The sequence below is a fragment of the Cynara cardunculus genome, assembly GCF_001531365.2.
Source record: "Cynara cardunculus var. scolymus isolate 2C chromosome LG 10, CcrdV1, whole genome shotgun sequence".
Classification (NCBI taxonomy): Eukaryota; Viridiplantae; Streptophyta; class Magnoliopsida; order Asterales; family Asteraceae; genus Cynara; species Cynara cardunculus.
In genome coordinates this window covers 14867262-14876446 of record NC_037537.1, presented here as the reverse complement: position 1 = coordinate 14876446, position 9185 = coordinate 14867262, and positions in this window count along the sequence as shown.

Sequence of the window (9185 nt, the reverse complement as noted above, 5' to 3'; positions counted from 1 at the left end):
GAAATCTGGACTTATCACTTTTTTATGCTATAATTACCCTTTTGGCATACCACTTTGAGCCTTAGATTATTTTCTTTGTCACCCACATCATGAACCAATTCAAACACGACTCACCCAACCAATCACCAATGGAGTAGTCCTGGTATCCCCTTATGCTCAAAAGTTGTATTTATATGTTGGGAAATCAAAAGAAAGAAAAGATGAGAGGAAAGAATGAATGAAAAAGAAGAGAAAAATGCAAAAAAAAAAATGAGAAAAATATGTCGTAAAAAAAGGAAAAAAAAAAGAGAGATATGTCGTCATGAGAGAAATAAAATAGACGATGGAAATGATGATAAGGTTGAATACACATATTTCATCTCTATTCCCTATCATTCAAAGGGAAATGTACTTCAATGATATACATGATGAGTCCTTTGTGGAATGAAATTTTCATGGTTACCGGGTCCTCCATTTGATGTAAGGTCCTTTGTCACTTTTCCTAAAATACATATCTACCTTACCCAAAGCCTTGTTTTACATTACAACCTCTAAAAGTCTTTTTGATTTAATTGCATGTATTTTATCCAAGTAATAGAGGGGAGAGATTTTTCAAACTTATGGTAGGTACATGCTAGTGTAGTGACAATTTGAGCGATACACTTTAACCCAAGGAGTAATTGAGTGTTGTTTTAATTTCTTCATTCGTGAGAGTTCTCGAGATTAACTTGTGTTTTTTTTGATTGGGTATGCTCTATAATTGATGTAAAGTTGCAAATCTTAAGTTCATGACTTTATATACGTGTTGACGTTCTCGTTTGATTCAATTTTTATACCACATGCTGACTAAAGTCATTATCGGAACGGACAATGATCTAAGTGTAGGGGTATTTGATAAATGCATATTTGAACTCAGTTTTATATCAAAATCTCTTGCACTCCATCATGATTTAATAGATAATAGACCCCCCTTAATCTTGATTTTTGGTAGGTGCAATGTACGGCGAAAACTGAAATTGTTTTTTGCAATGATAGAACTTGCCATGGCTGCCATAAAAGAGAAACAACAGCCCAAACAGTTGCAGCCGGCAAAAAGACCAAACCAACATGCCCAAAGCAAGCAACCCATGAAGAAACAATAGCAAAAGAGCCTAGCTGAGCCACGTCTAGGGAGGCAGTTTTTGAGAAGCGGATTGAAAGAGACATAACCCGAGCAAAAACAAAAAAATCGATTGGGATAAAGACAGAGATCGAGAGGGACGTGAAGAGGAAGCAAAAATCAATCGACTTGAAGCAGTTTCCTTCGAGTAGAAACTGTTTAACAGGCAGAACCAAAAACAGAAACTGAAATTGAGAGGGATTTCGAGAGAGCAGAAACTGGAAGCCAAAATCGATCCATTGGCAGAAGCCGAAATCGATCCATTGGCAGAAGTCGATCAGTACGAAGAAACAGGAAGGCGATTTCTAGATTTTGGGAAGCGATTTTGAAGACGAATTCCAAGTTCTTCATTGATTCCTATATTTAAATCCTTCTATAAGCTTTTAGTTCAAGTAATGAGTAGCTAATCTTTTAGTTCTAGCAAATGTGTAGCTAATTGACTATGAATGTGATTGAGTTGAGACTAGATTTAGGTTACAATCAATTGATTCCATTTATGCAATCCTTGTACTCTTTTGTTTTCTTCGGTTCAAGTTTGATTTGGTGAAATTGAATCCCTTGCTTAGTTTGATTTGGAATCGAATCGCTAGTGATTTTTTAATATGTAATTATTCTTGAAATTGCTCGTGGAAGTAAACAGTACCAGGTTGACAAGTGTGTTAACCCTATGCATTGTAGGATGGCATAATCTACTTCGAATTATCAGCATCCGATTATTGGTTAATTTTGGTATTTGTAGAAACTTAATGCAATTGACAATTGAATTCAAAGTCCATGACTGGATTCATTTAGTTGATTAGGGGATAGTAGTTGGGGCGTCTCATGCTAGTCATGTTTTTTTTACAAATAGAACATCAATGCGTGCTGGTGTTTAAGCTAATTTGATATCTTTTGATAAAATGGTTTGAACGAGTCGATGATACATAAGCCACATAATTAGTTGATTGATGCTCATTGCTAGTCTCTTTCTTATTATTTAGCCTATTTATCAATCTTCTAACCCCCCCATATATATATATATATATATATATTATCTATAATGAATTTGTACGTGTTACGTCTTCGACTTACGGTTCACACTGAGTCTTTGAGGAGACGACCCTACTTATCACTATCACATGTTTTGTTTTAGAGGTAATAGGCTTATTTTATAAACTTTATTATTTCCCAGACTCGACACCCGTCATCCATAAAAGCAGCTGGAGCATTGGTCAAACCAAATGATATAACCAAGAATTAATAATGACCAAACCTGGTCCTGAATGCAGTTTTGGCAACATCTTCCCGTCGTACTTTCAATTGATGATAACCTGATCGAGGATCAATCTTGGAGAAGCAACTAGCACCTTGGAGTTGATCAAACAAATCATCAATGCGAGGAAGAGGGTATTTATTCTTTATAGTCACTTTGTTCAGCTCAAAGTAGTCGATGCACATCCTTATGTGCCATCTTTCTTCTTTGCAAACAATACTGGAGCACTCCACGGTAAAGAACTGGGTCGGATAAATTCTTTGTCGAGCAATTCCTGCAATTGAGTCATCATTCCTTCATTTCTGAATGAGCTAGCCGATATGGAGAACGAGCGATCGGCACTGCACCAAGAATGAGGTCTATATAGAACTCCATCTGACGATCTGGTGGTAAACCAAGCAAGTCATCGAGAAACACATTGGGGTAATCACACACTACTCGAACATCTCCAATCTTCTTATTTTCCACTTTTGCATCCACAACGTGTGTCAAAAACGAAGAACAACCATTAATAAGACATTTTCGTGCTTTCACCACTGAAATGATCCCTTGTCACCCTTTCACCTATCCGTATATACTAATAGCGTCTCCCCATTGGGTCTCAAAATAGAAAGCATATTCTTTGAGCATAAAATATTGACTCCATGTTTGATGAACCAATCCATACCTATCACAACGTCAAATCCCCCTATTGACAAAGGTAACAAGCTAACCAGGAGTAAGATACCTCAATTTCAATCGTGCATCCATCATTAACCTCATGTACTAACACTTGACCCCCATTAGTTGTATCTACCACTAATGCATCTAATAACGAACTAGTCGATATTTCAAATTGATCACAAAATGTCATAGAAACAAAAGAACGATTGGCTCCTAAATCAAATAGTACATGTGCAGGTATGGAGTTGACTAAGAACGTACCCGTGACTACATCATCTGCTGTTGGTCCCGTAAGGGTCTACAAGAAGAGAAACAGTTTGTAGAAGGGGGGATGAATACAAACACAGTATTTTCAAATTTAAAATATATATTGATAGAGAAGATCAATACAGATTTTACAAGATTGCTTGCGGAAAGATAAGGTAATAAAAATCTATCTAAACAATCTTTGGTTACATACAAAGCTTTAGCAATTACAAGAAAAGAAGTTGCTAAAAGAAATATCCTTTACTGAAGCTAAAGATGCTTGAAGTAAGAATTAGGTTAGAGAGAGATGCGCGCTCTCTGCATGGAGAAGAAACACTTTTATTTATACCTAGTGCATTAAATGTCCATTTAATTCAATATGGTAGGTTTAGAGTGCGTGTTAAGCCTTAAGAGGAAGGCTTGTCCTTTGCTACAGTGAATAGTACAAAATCACTATTTCTGAGCAGACATCCTTACCTAAAGTTGGTAGACAAAGAGTCGACTAATCGGCTCCGTACCGTACTAACTTTTGTAAGGGTATGGGTTTTGTCCTTTGTGTGCATAAGGACAAGACAACAACAATCGTGCTAAGCAAGCTTCCTTTGATCACTGAATGCTGGAATGACTTGAAGGTCTCATCATCATTCGCTGAAGCTTGAGCAGTCTTCACACATATGTAGATAGGCTTGTAATCATTGAATATCGCTTCAGATCACGTACTCGCCGGTCTCTAATCTTCAGTTTCAGTCTTNACTGAACATACTCAGTGAAGATCGCTGGAACTGAAAATACAGAAACACAAATACAACGTGAAAGAGAAAAGGGATTATCATCAAATCACTGAAAGAGAGGATCAACAATCTCCCTCTATTTGATGATAACAAGATAACATAAAGAAAGTTATCTTATCAAATAATAGTAAGGAAAAAGTTACATATGAAGTACATGTCCCTTTTTACTATTTTGGGATCTTTTTCAGTTTGGTCAGTCTCAGCTTGAGAAGTTTTTCTTAAGTTATATCTAAGAAAATTACAAGTACGGAAACTGAAACTGAAAGCTTATTCACTGACTTACAGACTGTCAGTGAATGGGAAAAGTAACATCGTAACTCATAGACTTATGTCCCTATTACTTTTTTCAGGGATCTTTTTCAGTGAAGTACATGGAATACTCATTTTATTAATCATAGGAAATAATACAATTATTACAGTACATGTTCAGAATTTACAGAATGTAAATACAATCAATGAAAGAAGACATAGTACAAGGATTTACAAGGAAAAGTGGATTGTTGTTACAAAGAGAATCTTAATCTAGAACACTTAGATCTACATAATCAGGTACATTTTCACCAAGGTTTCTTCGACGTAAGACTTCCCTTCGTATCTTCAGATCTACGACTTTTCCAGGCATGCTATCATCTATCSAGAGCAAAAGATAAACCAAATGATCCATTGGACATAGATGTAGCTCTGACATTCTCTGAAATTTGACTTCACCTTCATAGTCAAGGAATATAACTCCTAACGCAGGTTTAAAATGCATAGAGTTAGGTGTATAGGGACCCTTATCTGGCAAGTCAAGATTCAACATAGAAATGTCAGTACTCTTATGAGCCTTCAGGATTTCATCTAAGGAGAACCTTGTTTCATGTTTGTTCCTTAGGGATGGTCCTTCATTAGGATCATAAAGTTTTTGTTTCTTCTTCCCACCTTTCTTCAGAGTTGGCCGGTCAGGGACCTTGACATACCTGAACATCCTTTTGATGAGTTAATTGATGGTGTCCTGGATAAGTGTCTTGTGTCTCGACTTGGATTGCTGAATGGCTTGTCTGATCTCCATCCATTCACTGTATCCATAGCGGCCAAGGTAGGAAGGGTACTCGGTARCRGCATCAAGATTGTCCCTGGTGATGAGCATTGAGACCAGTGTCCCACCGTCTTTAGAACGTCCACTGATGATGACGCTGATAATTGGGCAGGGACTGAGTCTCTTGTTCAGTTTTGCTTCGCTCCAATGCTTGTCTTTATCCACCAGCTTCAGCTTCTTCTTGCGTTCAGCTTCTACAATAGAGAAAAGTTTAGCCTGTGCTTGGACAACATTCACTGTTTTCTTGGACTTCTTATTGGGAAGGACTTTAGCAGCAAGTGACTTGGCCAACTTTAAGTTGTCTTCAGTCTGCTTCCTTTACAGCTCTAGCTTTTCTTCAGCCTATAATGCCTCGAGTCTTTCAGCTTCAGATAGGAAGTCAAACTCACCACCACTAGAGGTACGAAGAGGGATTTTTACTCTAGTCAAGTCGAGTGACTCCTTTAGCTGAGACATCTGCTGGTCTGTTGGAGCATAGGAAGTGGGTTGATCAGGTACCTGCTCCAGTCGACCGCAGGTTGTTGATGGAATATGAAGTTGATATTCTGAAGTAATCACTACCTGAGAGGTAGATTCTTCAAACAAGGTTTGTTGAGGGATTTTGAAAAGTACCTTCAAGTTACCTTCTTCAGCGACCGCCTTGCCTTTCGACTTGGGGTCCTGGTTCCTTGATGGAGTCGATTCACCTTGCCTTTGCTCCCCCTGGGATGCAGAATCCCTGAGAGTAACACCTTTGGTGACAGTTGATGGCTTCTGGAACTTGATGGTAAAGTCATCATCATCGTCGTCGTCACCATCTAGATCATCTCCGGTGTCTGGAATGACAGGTTCATCATCGTCTTCATCATCATCTTCTTCTTCATCAACGTCATCATCATCACCAGCAGTAGTGATGGTATGGGCATCATCCCTAGGGATGGCTTCGTCAACCTCAGGTAGAGCAACTTTGGTGGATGTGATTACAGGAGCAGCAACTGCTTCAACTCTGAGAGCCTCAGTTTCAACTGCAAGTGAAGCTGATACTGGACCAACGGCCTGAGAAGTCGTAGGAGCAACATCAGATGATTCACCAGCATTGGACCTCATATCCCCCTCTCTGGCTAAGACTTGAGAGAATTGGCCAGAGAGTTTGTCCAAGCGTTGACGCTGGAGAACCATTGAATCCTCCAGCCTTTGCAAAGCATTGGCTAGAGTTGTCGTTGCCTCCTGCGTCTCATGGAGCTGAGCGCGATCATTGGCAGAGAAAGAAGGTGCAATAACTGGAGCTGGTTTACGGACAACATCCAAGATTTGTTGAAGAAGACCAGTCTGCTGATTAGCTATAGCCTGAGCATCGTCAGTCCTGCTGTGAAGAACAACAATGGCATCGTTGTTGGCGTGAACAACTTCTTGGAGAGTCTGGAGCTAACTCTGAACTTCTTGAACATTCGCCTCGAGGGCAAGGAAGTTCACATCAAGATCGCCTTGGCGGGGCATCTCTTGGTGAACTTCGTTGACCCTGGAGAGGACGGTATCAACGACAAGAAGGATAAGTTTGACGTCAGATGCCATATCATAGTTATCATCGATCTCTTCATCTCCTCCGTCATCTTTCTCTCTTTCTCCCTCTTCCACTTCTTGAGCATCAGGCTGATGCATCAAAGGACCTGCAAAAGAAGAAATGTGAGCTGAAGACTCAAGGTTAGAAGAAATGAAGGGGTAGGAAAATGGAATACCTGAGGGGCCTTCAGTGACATCTAAAGGATTGTCACTGGCATGAGCAAAGATGTCCTCGAGAGGATGGACATCCGTATGCTGAGGAGCATCGAGAGGAGCAACCTCAGGTCCAGTTGTGTGTGTCTCAGTATCAGGAAGGACAGTCGCTGATACATCATTGACACGTGTAAAGACCAAGGAGGGAGGARAAGAGAAAATGGTTGAGAAAAGACGTGGGTGTTCAGCGGTGGCGGCGCTGATATCTACACTTTCTGTGATTTGGGTCACTGAAGTGATTGGTGAAGGTGCCACTGATACGACARTGATGGGAGAAATCACTGAAGAGCTGGGAGGGATAACAGAAGATGCCTCGGGGGTAAGGCTAGTTTCAATAACTGAAGCCTTTTGAGAGGCCCCAACTAGTGACGTGGTTGTCCCTTTTTAGCTTTCTTGGCTCTCTGAGGAGAACCAATAGATGGTTGAGAGGGTCATTTAGAAGGGGTTTTGGTAGCTTGGCTAGACGCAGGGGGGAGGTTCCCTTGTCATGGCCACCTGAGAGGAAGAGGTAGTGATGGACACAATGGAAGAGAGTGCCACATCACTGTCCCTCAGCTTATGATCCAGAATTCTGGATCCAAGCCTGAAAGCTGGAAGGTTTCCTTCTTTGGGGTAAAGACTTTTGAAGATCTGAGTCAATACTATCGAAAGAAACCTGGTGTAAAGCACCACATTTTCTCGCTGGCGCTTGTTCAGCTTAAGCACCAAGTCATCAAAAATGACCGCATCATAATTTATATTACTACGCTGAATCGCAGATACGCCTATGATTAAGGCGATCCTAGATGTCTGGTCCTGACCTCCAGTTTTTCCACCCATGCACTGGATGAAATGAGAAAACAGGTATTGCTAGACGGCTGACATCCTGTTTTTCTCAATCTTCGTGAGGGATTTGAGAGGAGCGCTGGAGTCCTTCTTCATTGGCCAATGGTAGCCAATGGCGTCGAGGAAATAGATGATCTCGGTGGAGGAGGGTTCGCTGTCGAAGGGACCCTTGGGAAGACGGAGAGCTGATCGGAGTGTAGAAGCCCCAAAGTTCACTTCCATTCGGTTGAAAGTGAAGTGGATTTGCTCCATTGTGCGTCCAACTTCGTCTTGGACCTCGACCACCTCAGCAGTGTACCAGAACTGCTGAAGAAGTTCCTTGACCATGAGGGGCTCATGGTTGAGAGCATATCCAAGGAACGACTGTTTGAGGAAGTCCGCCGCCGCTTGGTAAAAAGCTCTGGTGGAGGGTATCTCTAGCAAGGCAATGTGGTTGTTGGCCTTGATAGAGATCTCATCAATGGTGAAGTTGACGTTCTTGGCAGCCATCTGTATATTGTTAAAGAAGTAACATAAACAGGAAGAAAYRGATTGGTTRGAAATATACCAAGAGTATATGGTCAAAGAGTATAGAAAAGTTTTTAAACAAGGAAAAACTTCATTTGAAAAATCCTTAAAAAATAGGGGTTTTCAAGTAGAATGTGTATAAAGAAACAAATTGTTTAATCAAAAAAGAAAAAATGATTAAAAATCTTTACAGTTTAATGCATTAAGAGAACAAAGTTCTTAATAAGATTAAACACATTTCTTATAACGTAGAAGAAGAAAAGAAGATTCTAACCTTTGAAAGTAAGTGGAAAGGTCGAAAAAGAGGTTTGAAGAGAGAGTTCTTGCTTTGGAATAATCTTAGCAGAAGTTCGTCTAATGATTTTGAAAGCGTAAAGAGAAAAGTGAAGAAGAAATCTCATATTTATAGGTAGGAGGAGAAAGAAGAAATATGAGAGAGAGAAAAAAGACGACGGTTCGAAAAGTAGTCATGATGAATAATATGCCATGTTCTCATCCACGATTGGATGACATTTAATGAGGTAGCGTAATGACAGGTCATTTGTGCGTCTCAAAGCGTCGCTCATAGAAAACATAGAATGTTATCATAAAGACGATGCATTTATGATTTTCTTTTAAAACAAAAATTGTTTTTAAGAATATGAAGAGTCATTCAGTTAAAGGTACTGAAAGACTTCATTTAAAACATTTTATCACTGAAAAAGAGAAAGTATTCAGTGATGGTTTTAAGACATCATGTTCTAGTGAAAAGAGTCACTGAAACTGACATTTTAAAAACTTTTTGATCAATGAAGAAAAGAGTCAGTGATCGTTTAGATTTCTAAGATAAGTATACAGATATACTTTAAGATGTGGTGAGTGTAGAGAATTACTGAGACCACCTTTTAAAACATTTTATCACTGAAAAAGAGAAAGTATTCAGTGAAAGTTTTA